This window comes from Phyllobates terribilis, unplaced genomic scaffold (genome assembly GCF_046119375.1).
Source record: "Phyllobates terribilis strain yellow unplaced genomic scaffold, ASM4611937v1 Scaffold_4__5_contigs__length_816908805, whole genome shotgun sequence".
Taxonomy (NCBI): Eukaryota; Metazoa; Chordata; class Amphibia; order Anura; family Dendrobatidae; genus Phyllobates; species Phyllobates terribilis.
In genome coordinates this window covers 563,880,015-563,903,961 of record NW_027362764.1, presented here as the reverse complement: position 1 = coordinate 563,903,961, position 23,947 = coordinate 563,880,015, and the positions used below count along the sequence as shown (strand labels likewise).

General features: G+C 45.7%; 1 long non-coding RNA gene across 1 annotated transcript in view; it reads left to right on the top strand.

The window, feature by feature from the left end:
- LOC141265684 (uncharacterized) overlaps positions 1–23,947 on the top strand; it is a 125,365-nt gene that overhangs the window by 325 nt on the left and 101,093 nt on the right. Inside the window, exon 2 of the long non-coding RNA XR_012320146.1 lies at positions 1,238–1,344. This is a non-coding gene — a long non-coding RNA (uncharacterized lncRNA). The remainder of the gene's footprint in view (positions 1–1,237; positions 1,345–23,947) is intronic.

Sequence of the window (23,947 nt, the reverse complement as noted above, 5' to 3'; positions counted from 1 at the left end):
GCAATGATGGGGCTGGAGAGAGCAATGATGGGGATTGGGAGAGCAATGTTGGGGCTGGAGAGAGCAATGATGGGGATGAAGAGAGCAGTGATGGGGCTGGAGAGAGCAATGATGGGGCTGGAGAGAGCAATGATGGGGATGGAGAGATCATTGATGGGGATGGTGAGAGCAATGATGAAGATGGTGGGGTTGGGGAGAGCAATGACGGGGGTTGCTGGGAGAGAGCAATGATGGGGGATGTGGGAAGAGCAATGATGGGGGTGCTGGGAGAACAATGATGGGCGTGCTGGGAGAAAGCAATGACGGGGGTTGTGTCACGCCAGGTGTGGGGAAAGCAACACAAAGGGAAAGGGAGCCCAAACACTAGGGAAAGGGGGGAAGTGGAGAGCTCCTAGTCTGGTCTAGCATCACCCTGTCTCAACTATCGTCCATATATTGCCTCCTCATCAATCATCACATGCGTGCCTCCCCCTACTCTCCCTGGCATAAGGCTACGGCTAGGGATGGAAGGAGATGAGCACTAGTCAACCTCCACTAAACTCTATAGACAACAAGGGTGGACAAAACAGGGGAAATGGCTTAGGTTTAGATGAACTCCAAATAAGCACACGGCCTCAAGCTCCAGAGAGGATGAAGTACTGCTCCTGCTAAGCTTCACAAGTAGAAATGGATTTAGCCGGCGACTCCCTCTCAGACACACCAGGTATATATACACCCAGGCAGAGAGTTAATTAGCAAGAGAGAGGTAGCTGCTTGGTCCTAAAGACAGCCTCTTATCTAAGAAGCTGTCTGCAATGCCAAATGTAGAGATCTCCTGCAACCCACTGCAGGGCGACTGTCACCTCTGACACACCCGTGACAGGTTGCTGGGAGAGAGCAATGACGGGGGTGCTGTGAGAGAGCAATGATGGAGGTGCTGGGAGAGAGCAATGATGGGGGTGCTGGGAGAGAGCAATTATGGGGGTTTCACTTTGCTTGTACTGTAAAGCCTTGTATATTTTCCGTGTGCACATAGCCTTACAGTTAATTGGGGAGAGTCACAGAGACTGAATAATTTATTATTATATTATTAGTGGAGATTATAGTTAATGGGGGGCACAGTGCTGCTTATCACTTTATATTTTGATTGGTGCGAGGCTAATAGTATATTAATGGGGGGTACATAGTTGTAGTCAGGGGCGCAGTCTGGGGGAGACACATGTATGTATACAACATATGTGACCTTGTTATTTCCTAGGCTGGAGATCATTGTGACAAGTCGTGGCTGGGTGATGTCGACATGAAGGTCTGACCAGATGGAGAAGAAGCAGCAGAAACCGACTCTGATGAGATGAGACGTCAGCGGTAAGTGCCTTGATTGTAAATATTATTCTATATCTGCACTGTGTGACTTGGAGTGATAATGTTATCTGTAAAATCCCTTAGGCTGCATTCTCACATTTGTGTGAAATGTCTGTAAGCTGCCAGATTTTTTTATCGGATGGTCCACGGACTTGTAGAGTTTTATAGATCCATTCACACATCCATGAAAATCACGTATCGAAAATGAGATCTGTGAGGGTCAGAGAATGTCCTGTTCTGATTCGATTTGGAGGATCAGAATAGAACATGCTCAATGTGTCTGTAAAAGCGGACAGCACACTGACACTGCATACAGATACAGGAATGTAACCTTATTATGTATAGCACAGTCCCTTAGTATATAGTGTACTCACTTATTATGTATAGTGCCATCCCTAGTTACATAGTTTCCTCTTTTATAATGTATAACACCGTCCCTTATTACCTACCATCCTCTATAGCTATATATGATGCCGTCTCTTATTATATAGCTTCCTCTGCTGTTATGTACAATGCAGTCCCTTACATAGCGTATTCTTGTTATTTTTGTTAGTCACAGCGCAATCTTTTATTACATAGTCGTCTCTTGTTCGATATAAAATGACTGCTGATGGAGCAGCCAGTAACCAGAACACCAGTCCATCAGCTTCTCCATTAGAAAAGAAGCTTTCCCATGCTCCATCAGCCGTCATTGCATTATATATCTAACAAGAGAGGACGGTATGCAATAAAGACAGGGGGGCTATAAATAATCCAATATGTAAGGAACGGTGCTGTACATAACAAGAGAGGGCACTGTGTAATAAGGGACGTCAATATACATAATAAAGGAGGCTATGTAAGAGGTAAATGTGTGTGTGTGTGGCTATGTATACATCTGTAGCTTTGTCGCCATAAAAGGTCGGGGGCCAGACACATTTCTTGCACAGGGGCCCCAAGCCGTCAGTGTCCGCCCCTGATGTGGACCCCTGAAAACATTTAATCTACCTGTATCAAAAATAGCCCCTGGAAGCACATAATGTTCCGAAAAACTGGAAAAAATCGAACTAGGGTAACAGTGAGGAAAAAAGTGACAGTTTGCCATAATGATTTGGGTTGTATTTTTACTCCAAACATTATCTAGTAACTTTGTTCGACGGGTAAGGGTTTTTTATGTTTTGTGACCTGTAGTTGTTACAATTACCTTTTTTTGGGTCCATATAGCTATCTGACTTATTTTTAATTTATTTTTGGGGGGAGAAGTGATATAAAAATAAATAAAAACAAAACAGGAATTCTGCCTGTCAGGGTTTCCAGACAGAGGGACGACACCGGGGAGATCACGCGATATCTCGCCGTTGCCGTCACGCTATCCGTATCTCGTCCCGAGTCGCGAGCACGCGATCCAGACTACTCGCTGCGTAGGTATCTGTAAGCGACCAGTGAGCGTTTGGCATCACACCTCTGGGTTCCACCGCATGGAATCCGTGTTTACGCCCCGTACTGTCACTGTCAGCTTCACGATAGCCCAATTATTAATATTCTCTGCCACCACCGGCCGAGTTTTAAATATAATACAGGCCTGGCCGGATGCCTGCGTTTTGGTAGCGTATATGGCTTCAGGGAAGGGAACGATTACAGGACAAAAGAACCAGAACTATTAAATTTGATATTTAATCCAAAAAGGAGGCAATGTTTAGGAAAAATATATACACAAGGATGTTACAAAGTAGACATTAAAATACATGAGCAGTTACATAAAATATACAGGATAAAAGAAGAAAAACGTACACTATACGATCATGGAGATGAATCAATATAGGTGGAGGAGGAGCTCCCCAGTTTGATTATGCTGTTATCGAACAGGACCCGTTGCTTATAATCCTTATACCCCCCTGTCAATGAGTGAATCTGTACTGTCCATGAGTTCCCTTATACCTAAGGGGAGATCTGTCCACACGCACCTTGTGGTGACATCATGTGGGCTGGTCTCCAGCCTGTACATTTTTATTAAAAACACTAACTTCTGCAATAACTCATCGCTCGTTGATCACAGAAGCTTGCAAACAACGCAATTTTTCCCTTATGATTTTATCTTCCGTTATAGACAACACATCGCATAGCTGCAGTCTGCTATTCTGGGGTTTTTGCGCTACGGCTCCCTGGTTCTGCTTACAGCCATGGAAAACTAGGGATACATTCCTGGGCTGATTCTGTCACTAGAAATATGGGTCCCATTATTGCCGAACGTATGGAATTACAATATTTCATATTTCGTTTAGTTGTCGGATTGTCTGGAGATTTCTTTGTTAAGCTCGGGAAAGCAACTTTCCCAGTTACAAGCAAATTAATGCAATCCTGCCTGTAATTACCCCCCTGCATGTGCCAGGGACAAGAGCTTGCTTCCTAATGAAGTTATAACACTCCTTGGCTGGCATTTGTTTGTGTAAGGTATTTCTCAGGCGTGTGTTAATTGGGGCTTTTGTGCTGAGCAAAAGGGGAATAACGGAGGTGGGTGAACATCTATGTCAGGCAAATATGGAAGAACATTTTCCTGACATTAATATTTCCCTTACACTGCCATTTAATGTTTGTTTTTTTCATTACAGCATTTACTATATGGGATCAATATTTTGATATTTTTTATTTTGGGCAATTCCACCTGCAGCAATATCAAATATGGTAAATTTTTCTTTTTCACAATTTGCTATTTATTTTTTGAGGGGAAAGATGCTCTCAGCTATGGCTGCTGCGTAGTGTAAGCAAATGTGGTAAACAGCTGATCGGTGCGGTGCAGCTTACCGGAACCTCACTAATTTATCATTCTTGACCTGTCCTACAGGTAAGTCATCAATATAAGCCAGGACAACTCATTTACAATGTACAAAAAATAGTGACATAATGAATTGGTGGGAAAAGGAAAAATTTCTAACCTGTCTGGTATAGTTTAAAGAGGAAGTCCAGGGAATGTAAATTATTGCCGAAATGGCCCAGACTGTCTAAAAATAATAAAGGAATGAATACTCCCCTTCACAAATCCACCTCAGGTCTCATTCCAGTGCTATCCCTATTCCTTGTGATTTGTGCTTCCTAGTCCTGTACTCAACTCACCACAGATGCCCACTAAGTCAATTAATGGCTTAGGTGGGTCACTGCCAGATCTATTGTTTGGCTGAGTGGACATACCGGTGCTTCTCACAAAATTAGAATATCAAAAACTTAATTTATTTCAGTTATTAAGTACACAAAGTGAAACTCATATATAGAGTCATTACAAACAGAGTGATCTATTTCAAGTGTTTATTTCTGTTAATGTTGATGATTATAGCTTACAGCCAATGAAAACACAAAAGTCATTATCTCAGTAAATTAGAATAATTTATAACAACAGCATGAAAAATGTTTTTAAAATCCGAAATTTTGGCCTACTGAAATGTATGTTCAGTAAATGCACTCAATACTTGGTCGGGGCTCCTTTTGCATCAGTTACTGCATCAATGCGGCGTGGCATGGAGGCCATAAGCCTGTGACACTGCTGAGGTGTTATGGAAGCCCAGGTTGCTTTGATAACAGCCTTCAGCTTGTCTGCATTGTTGGGTCTGGTGTCTCTCATCTTCCTCTTTACAATACCCCATAAATTCTCTATCGGGTTAAGGTCAGGTGAGTTTGCTGGCCAATCAAGCACAGTGATACTGTTGTTTTTAAAGTAGGTATTGGGTGCCAAGTCCTGCTGGAGAATGAAATTTACATCTTCAAAAAGCTTGTCGGCAGAGGGACGCATGAAGTGCTCTAAAATTTCATGGTAGACGGCTGCGCTGACTTTTGTCTTGATAAAACACAGTGGACCTACACCAGCAGATGACATGGCTCCCTAAACCATCACTGATTGTGGAAACTTCACACTAGACCTCAAGCAGCTTGGATTGTGGCCTCTCCACTCTTCCTCCAGACTCTGGGACCTCGATTTCCAAATGAAATGCAAAATTTACTTTCATCTGAAAACAACACCTTGGACCACTGAGCAACAGTCCAGGTCTTTTTTTCCTTGGCCCAGGTAAGACGCATCTGGCGTTGTCTATTGGTCATGAGTGGCTTGACACAAGGAATGTGACACTTGTATCCCATGTTCTGGATACGTCTGTGTGTGGTGGCTCTTGAAGCAATGACTCCAGTAGCAGTCCACTCCTTGTGAATCTCCCCCCAATTTTTGAATGGCCTTTTCTTAACAATCCTTTCAAGGCTCCGGTTATCCCGGTTGCTTGTGCACCTTTTTCTACCACACTTTTTCCTTCCACTCAACTTTCCATTAATATGCTTGGATACAGCACTCTGTGAACAGCCAGCTTCTTTAGCAATGACCTTTTGTGGCTTACCCTCCTTGTGGAGTGTGTCAATGACTGCCTTCTGGACATCTGTCAAGTCAGCAGTCTTCACCATGATTGAGGAGCCTACTGAAACAGACTAAAGGACCTTTTTAAATGCGTAGGAAGCCTTTGCAGGTGTTTTTTGTTAATTATTCTAATTTACTGAGATAATGACTTTTGTGTTTTCATTGGCTGTAAGCCATAATCATCAACATTAACAGAAATAAACACTTGAAATAGATCACTCTGTTTGTAATGACTATATAATATGAGTTTCACTTTTTGTATTGAAGAACTGAAATAAATTAACTTTTTGATGATATTCTAATTTTATGAGAAGCACCCGTATATAGCTACTTTTTGTGTTGAGGATGGGACCTGGAAACCAAGACCAATGGGGAGTGAGCAGCAGAATTTTGCTTATGGAAAATCAAGTAGGTTAAGTATTGATTTTTAATTTTATTTCTAGCCATTTTGGGACATGTCCGCTATCACTAATATTCTCTGGATAAACCACTTAGTCTGTTTAGAGTTTAAAACAGCATTAATAAATATGCCCCATTGCCCCACTTGAGAAGGCAGCACTAGGCGAGAGGAGAGAGAAGGACAGGGGAGAGAAGCATAAATGGAAGAGTTGTTCACCAAACCGACAGCAAGAAAAATAATATGCAAATTAATAAATTAAATTCCCCACCCGTAAGAAAGAAAACTTTCTCTAGTGCCACCTACAGGTAGCTCCTCTTTAAGTCACTGTCTGATTTTATTAAGAATCTTGAAGCATGATATCAGCCAAATCAGAGACACCATTCTTTAGATTATGCTCTTTTGGAGTTCTTGCTTCTCTCCAATACAGTAGGCTACTGATTGGTTGGATGAGATGCCTTCGATATTGGTCTTGGAAGGCATGGGTTTTACTTGATGAGATCCAATGGGTTTTATAACAGGTCCAGGGGAAAAGGTTTGGATGGTGTGTACATTTTTCCTAGGTTCCTGTCTTGTACTGTGTAAATAAACAAGCCAATGAGTTTGGTAGCATGGGATCTGCATACTGTCCATGCTCCAATTAGCCACTCCAGGTTTTCTGGATAATTGTAACTAATCAGCTCCAATACACAGATATGGTATGAAATGGCAGTCCACAAGCGGATAGCTCTCTGTGCTCCTGGGAATATATGTAGTGTGAGTAAAGCAATTGTTTGTTTTGGGATGCTGTGCACTAAGCCCAGCTCTCTTGATTCTGGACTTTTTTGGAAACTTCGGGCCAGCCGGCCTAGGATTTTCCTTTCATATAATTTGTGTTTTGCTGAATTATACACTAAGTAAATAAAACTAGTTGTGGCCATTTGCACCTAACTTACCTGGTGTGGACTGTTTGAAGTGCCTGTATGACCGAGGAGACGGCGATCTTGTGAGATAATCGGCTAACCTGTCACAGTATATTCTTTACATATAATACAGCAGTTTTCTGTTGCCATCTGATTTACAAAAATAATTTCTCCTAGGATGTGCGCCCATGATAACTTATTGTTGAGTTTCTGACACTGTTTACTTTCCCTGCCTCAAAAACGCAATATTATGGTTCCAGCAAAGTGTATGGGATTTATAAAAATCACAATACCCAATATGTGAAAGAGCGCAGTTTGATTTTTGGAGCGTAAATTTGGCTGGAATAGATGGTGGAAGCCATGTCACCAAGGTACCAAAATAACAGGAACTCCTGTCAAGTGACCCATTTTGGAAACTACACCCCTCAAGAAATTCATATATGGGTGTGATGACCATCCTGAACCCACAGGTGCTTCACAAAATGTTATAATATTGGGTGGTGAAAATTAAATATTTCGTTTTTCTCCCACGAAAATATCACTTTCACCCAAAAGTTCTCATTTTCACAATGGTAACAGGAGAAATTGCACAGTAGATGGTGTGGTCCATTTTCTCCTAAGTATGCCAGTTCCCATCATGTGGTCAGAAACTACTGTTTGGACACCTGAGCACAATTTTTCCTTGAACACCTTGTGGACGCCATGTCCCATTTAGAGAGCCCCTAAACTGCCAAAAAGCAGACCCACCCCCCAGAGTGAACCCATTTTGGAAACAACACCTCAAGAGGAATTTAACCCCTTAGTGACTGAGCCAATTTTAACCTTAATGACCTGGCCAAATTTTTTAAATCTGACCAGTGTCACTTCAAGTGATAATAACCCTGGAACGCTTCAACGTATCCTAGTGATTCTGAGACTGTCTTTTGGTGACACATTGTACTTTATATTAGTGGTAAATTTTAGGTCTATATCTTTTGCAAAATTTTAGGTCTATATCTTATTTGTAAAAATATCGGAATTCTGGTGAAAATTTATAAAATTCGCAATTTTTAAACTTTCAATCTTTATATCTTTAAACCAGTTAGAGTAGTCATGCTGTATAAAATTAATAAATAACATTTATATCTACTTTACATCTGCGTTATTTTTCAAACATCATTTTATTTTGTTAGGATGTTGGAAGGGTTAAAAGCAATTTCTCATTTTTTAAGAAATTTACAAAACCTGTTTCAATAGAGACCTATTCAGATTTAAATTTACTTTGGGGACCTAAATATTGGAAACTCCCCAAAAGTGATACCATTTTAAAAACCAGACCCCTTGAATGCTTCAAAACTGCTGTCAGGAAATGCTTTAACTTTCAGGTGCTACACAGGAAATAATGCAAAGTGGAATGGAAAAAAAATAAATTGTAATTTTTACTTTAAATTCTTGGTTTAGCCCCAATTTTTTTTCACTTTTACAAGGAATAGTGTGGCACCCCAGGGGTCTGGTTTCCACAGTAATAGCCATATTACGTCTGTGAGCAGGTGGGAGGTCTCCTGGTCAGGAATCCTAAGCATACCACACCTCCTGCCCAGTCCTGGGAGGGGAAGAACTTCCCCTATATAAAGCTGGGGCTGAGGCAGGGTTAGGGAGTAGAGTGGAGTGAGAGAACACAGATAGAGACACAGTCTGGTCTGTAGTGGAGCAGCTTTAGGGAAAGAAAGATCAGGAGCTCTGTGGGAGCTGTGCTAAAAGAGATCAGGGGCTGGAAGCTGTAGAGCTCGCCCTGATTGAAGAGTTCTGACCGGACCCGGAGTCCGAGGCTGTGGGGACGAATCCTTACCCAGCAGCAGAAACCGACCGGCAGGGGATTTCAGGTCCTCTGGCCAAGAAACCCAAAGGCACGGTCACACGCAAGGGACCAGCACCGCCGTCGTGGAGCGGAAGCTACCAGAAGGCCCCGAGTCACCGGCCATACGGGTGAGCACCACACGGTACACTCAGGGACGTGGGCTACTTTTACCCGCCTCTAGCAAGGTAGCCAGAAGAGTACGATTAGTTGGGGAGGCCTACAACTCCGCCTGGCCAGGGGAGATTCCTTCTGCTCACGGACTGACCAGGCCCCGATCGCTAGCCAGTACTCCGGGAGGGTCTACCTTTGCCACCAGTAAAGACCCTGAACGACACCGCACCGTCTCTGAGTGTTTCATCATCCACGTCCGCTGCCCTGAGGCCATACCCCTCCTGTTGGGGGTTATACCATCCACGCTGCACAACCGTACCACCGGCCTCAGCGGTCTGCCCTGCAGCGGCGGTCTCATAACCGCATTCAACGGGTGGCGTAGTCGAGCAATATAACATCTTCTGACAAGCACTGCCACTTAGTTTGACTCCCTGGGCACGGACCGGGTCACCGCCACGAAACTACTACCCCTATCAGATCCGGCTCCGGGTAGGCCCCCGCGTGCGCAACGCTACTTGGCACAGGTCCAGGGGCGCGTCAACTTTTGGCGTAGTCGGCAGGATTTCGTGCCCGCAACCACCGGGTACTGCGTGCCTGAAAAAGAGACTTTTAAACTTACCTGTGGTGAAGATTCCCGCCATCCGACGCCATCTTCTACCTTCTTCCCGCCATCCGTGGAGTTTTCCCGCCGTTGGACGCCATCTTCTGCCTTCTTCCCGCCATCCGTGGAGTTTTCCCGCCGTTGGACGCCATCTTGAAGACGCCGCGCGGGAAGAAGAGGGGCGTGGACTCCGAAAGCGCGCGAGAACTGGAGCTCCGCCTCACGTCCGGACGTTGCGTAAGGTCCTGGAAGGAGCCCAGCAGACGCCGACGTCACAGGAGCGCGACGGAAGGTCCTCGACCCTGACGATCCACTGCGGAGCCGCGGCCTACGGAAGAGGATCATCGCAAGGTAGGCCACGGTCCACTAGGGGGGAGGAGGATGTCGGATACGGAGGAGAGCTTCACTGCCACAGCCACCGCTGCAGCGGTCATGCCTTTCACGATGCCCTATATCCCGGGGGCAGCCTGGCTACCCCAGTACTCAGGGGAGTCACATACCCTGAATGACTTTAGAGAAAAGCTGGATAGCCTCTTCCAGGTGTACCCCCTCACAGAAGAGCAAAAAGTGAGCATCCTGGTGGCCCAACTAACCGGGGCAGCCCAAAGGGAGGTAAAGTCCTGGCCACCTGGGAGGAGGACTGTAGCAGGGATATTAACCCGGCTGAAGGACACCTTTGATACCCGCACCTCAGCTGAGATTAAGCTTAGATTCTACGGGTGCAAACAGCGAGCACATGAGAATATAAGGGACTATGCACTAAACCTACAAGAGGCCCTGAGAGCCATTAAGCAGGCCGACCCTGACGGCGTGGGAAACGAGGACAAGCTGTTGACTGAACAATTTATAGAGGATCTACATTGCAATGCCCACCGAACCCAGTTGCGGGCCATGGCCTTACAGGACCCTCATCTGGACTTTGCACAGTTCAAGGACAGAGCCATCCGGGTGCTCCGAGAACCGGCACCAGGTGGCGCTGTGACCCACAAACGCCCTGCTACCACTTACCACCAGGGGACGGCGCCCTTGTCGGCAGGGCCTGTGGGAGCTGATGCGCAGGCTTTGAACAATGACCCGGCTCCAGACCTGCACCATCAGGTCCAAGAGCTAGCTAAAAGCGTAGCTGCGCTAACCCGAACTGTGCAGTCTTTACAGGTTGCTGCTCCAGGGAAGATCCAGCTGGCGTCCGGACCGGAGGACATCCCGTGGCGTCGACCAAGGAGGACCCCACCGGCCAGAGGAAGACCCAGCGACCGATACAACGAGGACGGACAACCCATCTGCCGCCGCTGCAATCAACCCGGACATATGGCAAGGTACTGTCCTTTAAACTGGCACAACCTGGGGTAGAGGGCCAACCCCTAGGAATAAGATCACCAGGCCCATCGAACTGGCGTGACAAATTCGTGGGAGGACGTCCAGTCTTGCCTGTAGTACTTGATGGCATTCCTATGAGTGCCCTACTTGACACCGGGTCACAGGTCACCACCATCCCGTACGTGCTCTTCAAGCAGTACTGGAATGACTCGGATATAACCCGCTACCCAGACGACGACTTGAGTATCATCGCCAGCAATGGTCAGCCCGTGCCACAGATCGGATTCAAAGAGATGACCATTAAAGTCGGTAGAGTCGAACTGGCAGCACAGGGACTGATCATTGTAGACATTGACAAGTGCGAGAGTCACCCAAAGATAACTCTAGGAACTAATGTGATTGAAAATTGTCTTGCAGAGGTGATTTTCATTTTACAGCAGGTTGCCAAGAACGCCAGCTCCGGCGAGCAGCGGGTGCTCCAGAAAGAGATCCGGGCACTGATGCAACGGCAACAAGTGGAACTCTCCGGCGGTGAGATTGGTAGCGTAAGAATGTGTGACCCTTTTCCTATTGCCATGCCCCCAAAAAGTGAAATGATGATTTGGTGCCGGGCAGCTATTGGTCTGAGAGGTAGAGATTACCAGGCAATGGTAGAACCAGTTTACTCAGACAGTAGGCCCACCATTTTGACAGCACGGGGGGTGGTTGATGTACGCCATGGGAGGGTGCCCGTTCGCATAATAAACATCGGGAAAAGGGAAGTGTACCTGCCCCGGTATGCTACGCTAGCCAAATTGTATACCATCAATCAAAATTCTGTACAGTCTGTGGAACCCTTGCCTCCATCTCATCCAGAGGAAGGTAACGGCTCTAAGAAAACAATAGAGGACTGGTGTCAGCAACTACATTTGGGTACTGACTCCACTCCCTCACACCAGAAACAGGGAGTCTATCGGGTGGTTCAAGAGTACGAGAGAGTGTTTAGTAAACACCCGTTAGACTTCGGGCGAGTAAAGGGGGTAGAACATCATATCCCCACGGGAGACCATCCTCCCATAAAGGAGAGATACCGACCCGTACCCCCTGCACACTACCAACACGCCAAGGGAATGCTTAGAGACATGAAGGAGGCTGGGGTAATCAGGGATAGCTGTAGCCCCTGGGCAGCTCCACTGGTCTTGGTTAAAAAAAAAGACAACACCATGAGAATGTGTGTAGATTACCGGAAAATCAACCGTATCACACACAAAGATGCGTACCCCTTACCAAGGATAGAGGAGTCTTTGGCCGCTTTAAAATCTGCTAACTTCTTCTCTACTTTGGATCTCACTAGCGGGTACTGGCAGGTTCCTGTAGCAGAGGCGGACCGGGAGAAGACCGCATTCACCACCCCGATGGGACTTAGCGAGTTTACCTGCATGCCGTTCGGACTCTGCAACGCACCAGGAACCTTCCAACGGTTGATGGAATGCTGTCTGGGACACCGAAACTTCGAGACGGTCCTGTTATACCTGGACGATGTCATCGTCTACTCCAAGACCTACGAGGACCACCTGAAACACCTGGCAGAAGTGTTCGAAGCCCTGGCAAACTACGGCCTAAAGGTGAAACCCTCCAAGTGTCACCTCCTGAAACCAAGGGTGCAGTACCTGGGACACGTGGTGAGTGCTGACGGAGTGGCTCCCGACCCTGATAAGATCACCGCGATTAAGGAATGGCCAAGACCCTCCAGCGTAAAGGAAGTGCGGCAGTTCCTCGGGTTGGTAGGCTACTACCGAAGGTTCATTCCCGGTTTCACCAAAAAGGCAGCTCCTATGCAGGACCTCCTGATAGGCCAGTCCAGGAAGGCCAAGAACCAGAAGCCGCTCTTCAGATGGGAGAAGTTGGAAGAAGAGTCCTTCCGCCAGCTGAAGATGGCCTTCACGGGGGATGAAATCCTGGCGTACCCTGATTACAGCCAGCCCTTTATCCTCTACACCGACGCAAGTAACATCGGGCTAGGAGCCGTACTGTCCCAGATCCAGCAGGGGAAGGAACGGGTAATTGCTTACGCCAGCCGAAAACTGCGACCCACCGAAAGAAACCCTGAGAATTACAGCTCATTCAAGCTAGAATTCCTGGCAGTGGTGTGGGCAGTCACCGAACGCTTTAAGCACTACCTCGCCTCTTCCCGGTTCATCGTGTACACGGATAACAACCCGTTGACACACCTGGATACGGCAAGACTCGGTGCCCTGGAGCAGAGATGGATGGCCCGCCTGTCCAACTATGAGTTCACGATCAAATACCGGGCAGGACGCTCCAATACCAACGCGGATGCCCTGTCCAGAATGCCAAACCTACCGGACGTAGGGGAAGATCCAGAGGAATTGGAAGAAGTTGAACTCCCCGCGTTCCACCGTCATGGGACTATCCAGTATTCCCACCGTGTAAGGGGTAAGCAATCCGCTACGTTCAACCCCTTACCTCATTACAACTGGGCGGAAACGCAAGACAGTGACCCCGCCGTCCGACTGGTGAAGGAGATGCTGACTCAGCCAGATGCCCGCCTTGACCCAGACGCTCCGGAGGAGACCAAGCAACTGTGGGCTGAGAAGAGTCGACTGTTCCTTTACAAGGGGAAGTTGTGCCGCAGAATGGTTAACTCCCGGACGCATGAACTGATCTGGCAAGTAGTGGTGCCAAGAAGAGACGCGGCTATGGTACTGGAGGCATACCACGACGGAGCTGGGCACTTCGGATGGAAGAAGCTGGAGTTCCTGCTGCGCGGGCGGTTCCACTGGGTAGGCATGAGAGGAACCATCGAGAGGTGGTGCAGAGACTGTGGACCGTGCCACCTAAGAAGGAAGGACCGTGCCAGCGAGAAGACTCCCTTGCAGCCCATCATCACCCGACAGCCACTGGAACTGGTAGCCCTGGACCATGTGAAACTGGCTCCAAGCAGATCTGGGTATGTCTACGCCCTCACAATCGTAGATCATTACTCCCGGTTCCTGGTGGTGGTCCCGGTCAAGGACTTAACGGCTCAAACAGCAGCTAGAGCCTTCCAGCAGCACTTCTGCCGTCCACACGGATACCCAGAGCAGATGCTGACGGACCAAGGACCTGCCTTTGAAGCGGAAGTCTTCCAGGAGTTCTGCACTCTGTATGGCTGCCGGAAGATAAGAACAACACCCTATCATCCGCAAACCAATGGACTCTGTGAGAAAATGAACCAGGTGGTGATAGACCTTCTGAAAACATTGCCCCTGGAAGAACGCAGTCTGTGGCCTGAGGAACTGCCTGATCTGGTGGACCTATACAACCACATCCCGGTAGGTTCTACCAACTGTACCCCGGCTTACCTGATGAGAGCAAGACCTGGTAAGCTGCCTGTTGATCTGGATATGGGAGTCCTGACACCCGAGGACACTTCACCAGAAGCAGACTGGGACACAGAGAGGCAGCAGCAGTACCGGAAAGTACAGGAGAGCGTTGAGCGAAGTCTCTGTCAAGCTAGAGAAAGACAGGAGAAGACTTACAACCAGTATGCTCCCGCTGTTCCCCTGGTACCTGGAGAGCAGGTCTTGAAGAGGAAGAGACGGCTCCACAAGTTGGACGACCAGTGGGAGAAGGACCCGTACACCGTACTGCCCTCAAGCCATGAGAACCCAAAAGTCTGCACAATCAGTAAGGACGGAGGAGAAACCACAGCCATTGTCTCCCGAGATCACCTGAAAAAGTGTCCCGAGCAGCTACGAAACCCTGAAGAAGATCAAGAAAACCCTCAACCCGTAGAGGAAAGGGAGGAGATGGTTAGTACTGTACTCGGAGACTTCCCTCGGTCTTGGACTCAAGTAAATGGCGCCGTTGTGGTACCCGTCCTTACCTTCTTCCAGCCAGCATCCCAAGTGCCTACGGAAAAACAGGTAGAGCTGGAAGAGCAGCCGGTCCAGGAGGCAGAAGACCCCACAAAAGCAGACCAGGAGAATCGATCCTCTGCTTATAGTGAGCCTGCCGTACCCCTAGTGAGCCAAAGAGCCCGTAGACAGCTGCCCAGTTTACCTTTGACAGCTCCTACATCTTGTAGCTCAGGACCAGTCAGTAAGCTCCGTAGGTCCACTAGAGCCTCTAGAGGCCAGTTGCCCGTACGTTGGAGGATCTAAAGTGTTTAGACTGTTTTATTTGTATTTACCTGTTTATTGTTGCTTGTAAATAATTATGTATCTCTAGTTATTTCATAGGTGTCTTTAATGGATTATCCGGAATCCTTTGTATATATGTTTGGAGCGTAACCCAGGAAAGGACTAAGACTGTTAAAGACTCGGTGTAGGACAGACCCCTACCTGGTTACGGCTCCCTGTTCCTTGGTGAAATGGACACCCTTGTTTTCTTCAAAAACTGCACCCGGTTGCGGACACGCCGTGACCATCATAATGTGTTTTTCTTTGTTATGCTGTTTCTGTTTATAACTTGTTTTGTTTACAAAAATATGTTTAGTCCCGGAGTACTAAATTTCACTAGGGGGGAATGTGGCACCCTAGGGGTCTGGTTTCCACAGTAATAGCCATATTACGTCTGTGAGCAGGTGGGAGGTCTCCTGGTCAGGAATCCTAAGCATACCACACCTCCTGCCCAGTCCTGGGAGGGGAAGAACTTCCCCTATATAAAGCTGGGGCTGAGGCAGGGTTAGGGAGTAGAGTAGAGTGAGAGAACACAGACAGAGACACAGTCTGGTCTGTAGTGGAGCAGCTTTAGGGAAAGAAAGATCAGGTGCTCTGTGGGAGCTGTGCTAAAAGAGATCAGGGGCTGGAAGCTGTAGAGCTCGCCCTGATTGAAGAGTTCTGACCGGACCCGGAGTCCGAGGCTGTGGGGACGAATCCTTACCCAGCAGCAGAAACCGACCGGCAGGGGATTTCAGGTCCTCTGGCCAAGAAACCCAAAGGCACGGTCACACGCAAGGGACCAGCACCGCCGTCGTGGAGCGGAAGCTACCAGAAGGCCCCGAGTCACCGGCCATACGGGTGAGCACCACACGGTACACTCAGGGACGTGGGCTACTTTTACCCGCCTCTAGCAAGGTAGCCAGAAGAGTACGATTAGTTGGGGAGGCCTACAACTCCACCTGGCCAGGGGAGATTCCATCTGCTCACGGACTGACCAGGCCCCGATCGCTAGCCAGTACTCCGGGAGGGTCTACCTTTGCCACCAGTAAAGACCCTGAACGACACCGCACCGTCTCTGAGTGTTTCATCATCCACGTCCGCTGCCCTGAGGCCATACCCCTCCCGTTGGGGGTTATACCATCCACGCTGCACAACCGTACCACCGGCCTCAGCGGTCTGCCCTGCAGCGGCGGTCTCATAACCGCATTCAACGGGTGGCGTAGTCGAGCAATATAACATCTTCTGACAAGCACTGCCACTTAGTTTGACTCCCTGGGCACGGACCGGGTCACCGCCACGAAACTACTACCCCTATCAGATCCGGCTCCGGGTAGGCCCCCGCGTGCGCAACGCTACTTGGCACAGGTCCAGGGGCGCGTCAATAGCACAAGCAAATGGACCCCACAATTTGTTACCCAGTTTCTTCTGAGCATGCTGGTACCCCACATGTGGCTAGAAACCTCTGTTTAGACAAACAGCAGGCCCCAGAATGGAAAGAGCACCATCTGAATTTTGGAACACAAATTTGGCTAAAATAGATTAGATTGCAGACACAATATCCCATTTGGACAGCACCTAAGGCATCAAAAAAGCAGAAACCGCCCAACAAGTGACCCCATTTTGGAAACTACGCCCCTCAAGGATTTTAGACAGGGGTATAGTGAGCATTTTGAACTCGCAGGTATTACACAGAATTTGAGAACATTAGGTCGTAATATTGAAAATGTTCATATTTTTTTCACGAAAGTGTTAATTTAACCTCAAATGTTTCACTTTTTCAATAGGTTACAAGAAAAAATGGCCTGCACAGTTTGTCACCCACTGTGGTCATACCCCATTGTAGTCAAAAAGTTCTCTTTGCACATACCGCGGGGCTCCGAAGGGAGAAGCGACATTTGGTATTTGGAATGTTAATTTGGCTGTAATAGATTGCAGACACCATGTCTCATTTGCAGAGCCCCAGAGGTACCAAGATAGCAGAAACCTCCACAAGTAACCCCATTTTGGAGACTAGACCCATCACGGAATTAATCAAGGGGAGTGTTGAGCTTGTTGAACCTATAGGTGTTTTATAGAACTTTTTAAAATGTGGATGTGAAAACGAAAATTACATTTTTTCTGCTAAAATGTTATTTTAGCCCCATATTTATAACTTTCACAATGGATAGTAGGAAAAAATGGCCTCCATAATTTGTTTTGCAATTTCTTCCGAACACGAAGATACCCCATATGAGTTCATTGGCAGGGCTCGGAAAGGAAAGAACACTATTTGATTTTTGGTGAGTACATTTTTATGGAATAGTTTGTGAATGCCGTGTCACATTTGCAGGGCCCCTGACATGCCAAAACAGCAGAAATCCCCCACAAGTGACCCCATTTTGGAAACTAAACCCCTCAAGGAATTCATCTAGGAGTGTAGTGAGAATTTTTAACCTGCAGGTCATTCACAAAACTTTATAATATTTAGATGTGAAAACAAAAAAAATATTTTTTTTCCCACTAAAATACTGTTTTAGCACCAAATGTATAATTTCCAGGAGGGGTAATAGACGAAAATAGACCCAATAATTTGTTATGCAATTTTAACCGAACTTGGCAGTACCCCATATGTGGTTGCACACTACTGTTTGAGCACACGGCAGGAATTGGATGGGAAGGAGAGCTACTTGGCTTTTAGAACATAGATTCTGTTTGAATAGATTGCGGGCTCCATTAGCCGAGCCCCTGGGGTGCTAGAACAGCAGAAACCCCCACAAGTGACCCCATATTGCAAACTTCACTGCTTAAGGATATCACGCTCGCAGATCATGGACCAATTGCGACACGGGCCCGGCTTATCCTGGAGGAGCGTGGCTTTGCGGCTACCTGGTTTTTGCTAGAGCTCCTGATGATAGAGTTAGCTTATGTGCCCACGATGCGGAATTGAAGCGCAAAATTTGCACTTCATTTCCGCATGTCCTGTCCCGGAAAAAACGCATGCGGAATTTGACATGCGTTTTCGCGCGGAATTCGTGCGTTTTGCACATGCGGAATTGCCTTGCGTTTTCTACTGCATTGTAGATGGCAATTCCGCATGCATAAACGCACAAATAATTGACATGCTGCGGAATTTTCCGCACATCAAAAACGCTGCAGAAAATTCCGCAGCATGGGCATTACAATTGCGGGATTACATAGGGGACCATGGCAGAAGGCTTAACATGCGTATATCATCCGTTTATGCTGCAGAAATTTCCGCACCAAATACGCATGTAATACGCATCATGGGCACATACCCTTAAGCTTGAGCTGCATGTAGCTGCCAGGTACCACTCCAAGGGCAGTCCCTGGTACTACGGCAGCTGACCCCGAGGGTCAGGATTGCAGTCACGTCACGGACTCGGAGAACTAGACAAGACAGACACTGGTACTGGTGCAGACAGTGCAGATTCTGGAACACAAGACAGGACGGACACTGGTGCTGGTTCAGACAGTGCGGATTCTGGAACACTAAACACAACAGACACTGGAACTCGAGTCACTGGCAGGACAAGAATCAGAATCACGGGTAGCCTTGATGTTGTAGCCGGTTCAGAGGGAACAGGATCGGGCTTGGACAGAACTAGATATTCAGACGGAACGGACTCATGAATAAGTTCTGATTCAGATAGGACGAGTTCAGCAATAGGTCCAGGTTCAGACAGGTCTCATTCTTTTTTTTTTTTTTTTACTTTTTACACATTTCATTTTACTTTTTTTCACTAAGTCGCACTGTGGGATATGTATAATTTTTACTCTGATCGTTGGTCTCATGCATTGCATTACTCGCATACTGCAGTGCTTGAGACCTGTCAGCCACTCCCTGACTGTCTGTGAGACCCTGCTTATAGCTGGATCAAACAGGCCACCGATAGGAACCCCGAACCACTTGGATACTGCTGTCGCGATTGATAGCGGTATTTAAGGGGTTAATCTGCCCCGGTCGGCTCCAAAATAGGCCGGGGCTATCACCTACATCATCTTTGATCCACTGGAATTGCACCCACAGGAGGGGGCGTTATTCACTTATTCCCAACTACTATTTTAAAAGGGCAATCAGGAATAAGGCCTCTTAACAGCTGCCGTTTTAATGCGTATTGGTGGTCATTAAGGGGTTAAACTATGAATGTAGTGAACACATTATAGGAGTAGTGAGCAATTTATACCCACAGGTAATTTGCAGACTTTTATAATATTGGGTAATTTCCACAAAAATTGCCCTTGATTGTCAGGGAATCCTCACATGTTTTGTGGCTGTCAAACAGCTGCGAAACATGCGGGCTTGGGAACTCGAATATGTCACTTGAGCACCCACGACACTCGATGCAAACTCAAGTATCGAGCACTTGCACTCAACACTAATCATAGACCATATGGAGTTCAAAGGGACTACGTCTGCCCCATTATCGAGAATGTTCCGTCGGGGGGTTTGCCTCAATCCTGTTTTTCTGACATTTATATGGCAACCCCAATGTAAATATTCAGCATGATAAATGTGGTCTTAGGGAGGCAGAATGAACAAGTTGACAGCAGTTCAAAAATTGCTTTTATTTATTTGATTTTTTACGCTGTTCATCATGCAGCAAACACTGAACAATTTTTAGACAATTTGTATTTTTGATGATTCATTTTATTATTGAACAACTACAGAACTGTCAGTCAATACAGAAGGTTAACCCCTTCACAACCATGGACGTATCCATACGTTCAAGTCATTAGGTACTTTCAACCTTAAACGTATCGAGAAACAAGGGGAAAAAAAGGAACCGACCATAAAGTCCAAAATACCAGATGTAGTGAATAATATATTTATTGGTAACAGGTGACAATAATGTATAGCAGATCAAATACAATAATTAAAAACATTTAAAAAACAGGGGCGCGTATCCGGATGGTGTGCAAAATTCATGTGGGAAAATATTAATATACATAAAGTGCACAGTATTGCAGTATATATAAATATAATAAATAGTATATGTGCTAGTGTTTTAAAGGTTCCCCTAAATTATGTGTAAAATATATAATATAAAGTAAATCAATGTCAGTATCTTCGCATATGTGCGATGGCACAATATGTATTGCACATGAATATGTTAAAGGGGGGGAAAGAAAAAACCTGCAATAATCAATAACTGCAAAACATTCATCTGCACTGGAGCCAAAGCAAGTCAATGTGCATATAAGATATACAGGTATATAGACATAATTGGCATGTATCAAAAGTAAAAATTACTTATAAATAGTATGCTAAATTGCTCCCACAGACCGGACCGCGTCCACCCCGACGCGCGTTTCGGCAAGCGCCTTCGTCAGGGGGTGGAGACATCAGGCAAAACAGGAAGTATAAAAACAGACGGGAAACCAATGAGAAGGTGCCAATCGTATAACGGGCGTGTGGTTGTGGACCAATCAACAAGAAGGGGGCGTGGTGTGATGCGATGCGAGCTCCGGCGTCAGCACGTCTCCGCGACAACCACGTCATGTGACCCGCAGTCATGGGACCACGTGAGAACACGTGACCCGGAACCACAGGGCCCCATTGAAGACGCGGCCTGCACGGAGACCACACAGACACCAGAGCGCGCCCGCTTGCCGCCATCTCCAAGGTGATAAAGGAGGCGTGATATGATGTAACGGCAACCGAGGGCAGCCGCGACCCCTGCGTCATGCGACCAGCACCCAACCAGTCCAAAGATCACATAGAGACACACAGAGGCCGCGGGTATCCAAGGCAACATAGCAGCAATGCGTACCACCTCCAGTGTGAAAGAATCAATTACCAGTGTTTGGAACGAAAAAGAGGGGGGAAGGAAAGAGGAAGAGAGACATGCCAATTATATCCAATAGGGACTAAGTCCAATTGATTGAATAGAATGGTGACAACAAAAATAATAATGGTGAAAAATGAAAATAAAATAATAAAATGATGTACAATAAAAAAGTGAAAAAAATGAAAGAAAGGGGGAGAATAATATATAGTAGGATAAAAAGACTATAAACAGTGTATGGTGTAAAAAGTGTAATAATAAATATGTGTATGAATAAAGTGAAAAGTGCAGTATAGAAGAGAATGTAGGGACAGTGAAAAATATAAAGTGAATGTGATGAGTTGAGGAAGAATGTGCAAGTGCTTGCAAAAATACCAAAATTATTTAAAAATTCATAAATAAATGTGAAAAAAGAAATGTGCTAAGATGACTAAATGCATAAAGTGACAAAAAATGATGATGTGAATGGGTGTATGACTAAATGTGTTCATATAAGCATGAACGTGGACGTGCAAGACTATGCATATATACACATACACACACATATACAATAAATATATACACATATATATACATGCGCGTGGGCACATATACATATACGTGCAGCAAAAAATAATATTATACATACACCATATATTAGTACATTAAAAAAAATAAAAAAAATAATAATAATACGTTGAGTCCACATAAATCCATTGTATAAACCCAATTCATATCTACAAAACGCATGAAGGCATGACACTCCACATGATAGTATCCACCACATTCTTGGACCCCAAACGACATGAGTCGGTATGTGAAAATCTATGAAGATCATATGTTGATGTACACCGATCGATGTAAGTCCATTCAATGTTCATCAGATATATAGAAACGTGACACCACACAGTCGTATCCCCCGCATAATCGGACCACAAAAAACAAAACTGAAAAGATACAAATATATAATCATCAGTTAGAACCCAGAACGAGTTGTAACTATAAATGAATATCACAACACCCGATAATAATCAGAACATAAATGAAAACATACACTAATAAGTATAAATAGTTAAAAATGTTAAAAAATAAAAACAGACCTGATATCACATAGATGGTCAGAGAAATGGGATAAAACTATTGTATTCATTGAGACCAAAAGGATGAACCGTATTTAGGGTCCAAATCCATTTCGTTTCCCGCTGAGCAAGATTGCGACTAATGTTACCTCCTCGAATAGTGGGAGAAATGGAGTCAATACCCCGGACCATAAATTTCGTACTATCACAATCGTGATGGATTTTAAAGTGTCTAGGGATTGTCTTCAGAATTGATATATCTTTCTCATCTCTAGCAGCCATAATACCCAAGAAGATGTGTTCACGTACCCGCACCTTTAATTGTCGAGTTGTCATCCCAACATAAATTTTAGGGCATGGGCAGATGGCATAATATATAACAGCCTTAGTTGTACAAGAAATTTTTTTATTAATTTTATATGATCTGAGTCCCTTTGAATCCGCAAAAGTGTTCAATCGTTCAATATTGGGACATGCCACACATCGCCCACATGGTGAGCAACCTCCTATCTGAGGGTTGCTATCCAAAAATGTCTTAGGGGGCGTAGATTGATAGTGACTTGTGACTAATTGATCATATAGATTTTTGGATCTCCGAAAAGTAATTTGTGGTTTGTCCGAAAGGTACTTAGATAATATGGGGTCTGCCAAGAGAATAGGCCAAGATCTATCAAGACATTGTCTCATGGCCTCAGCATGGGCATTGAACGTCGTAATGAAGCGAACATAATTCTTGTCAGTTGATTGTTTGGAGGAATACAAGAGTTGTTCGCGTGGTGTATGTTTGGCTCTATGGTAAGCCCTTTTGACCATTCTGTGGCTATAGCCACGTTCATGAAAACGGGCCCTAAGATCCAAGGCTCGTTTCTCAAAATCTGTATCCGAAGAACAAATCCTACGAAGTCTCAAAAATTGACCAACAGGAATAGAGTTGATCATAAAGGAGGGATGAGCTGAAGAAGCGTGCAGGAGCGAGTTAACAGAAGTTGGCTTACGATACATGTCGGTTTGTAATACATTGTTGGTATCACGTTTAATATTCACATCCAAAAAGTTAATGGATGAAACGTCCGCCTCAAACGTAAGGTGAATGTTATAGTCATTGTTGTTCAACTTAGACATAAAATCAGTGAGAGAATCCCTAGTCCCCTGCCAGATCAGGAATATGTCGTCAATGTACCGCGTCCAAAAGAGGACGCGGTCCATTGACGAGAAACGATCCGACAGGAAGAGGTCTCTCTCCCACAGCCCCAGGAACAGGTTGGCATATGAGGGCGCAAAAGCTGCGCCCATCGCTGTTCCTTGGAGCTGCAGGTAGAAAGACCCCTTAAAAACAAAAAAATTATGTGATAAGGAAAATTCCAAAAGTTGTAGAATAAAGCAAAGCATTGCAGTAGATGTATTAGAGGTTTGTAAAAAGAATTGAACAGCTTTGATTCCATCCGCATGCCTGATGTTAGTGTAGACGGACTCTACATCACATGTGACCAATAGCGTATTATCGTTGATATGTAATCCATCAACCTTTTTTAAGAATTCACTCGTATCTTTTGTAAATGACGGAAGACATTCCACCAAAGGTTGGAGTTTTGCGTCAATAAATTTATTGACCTGCTCCAAGTAGTTGCCCATACCCGAGACAATCGGTCTGCCCGGTGGTCTCTCCATGTTCTTGTGTATCTTTGGAAGAAGGTACAGGGTGGGAATAGTGGGCTCATTAACTTGGAGTGCCAAGAAAAGTTCCTTAGTTATGACTCCATTGTCCTTGGCCAATGATAATAGACTACAGAGTTGTGATTGAAAACCACTAGAGGGGTTATACGTTAGTTTTTTATAACAATCCACATTTCCAAGTTGGCGAAACGCCTCTACCTCATACATATGTGTAGGCCAGATAACGATGTTACCACCCTTATCGGCCGGTTTTATTACCACATCATCAAGATTTTGTAATCTGTCTAAGGAGAGGCGTTCCGCCTTGCTAAGATTGTCATGTGTTGCCCTCTTGGTGACCGTCTCCAAATCTTTGGCTACAATTTGGACAAATAAATCAATATTGGAACATGTTGAAAGGGCTGGACAT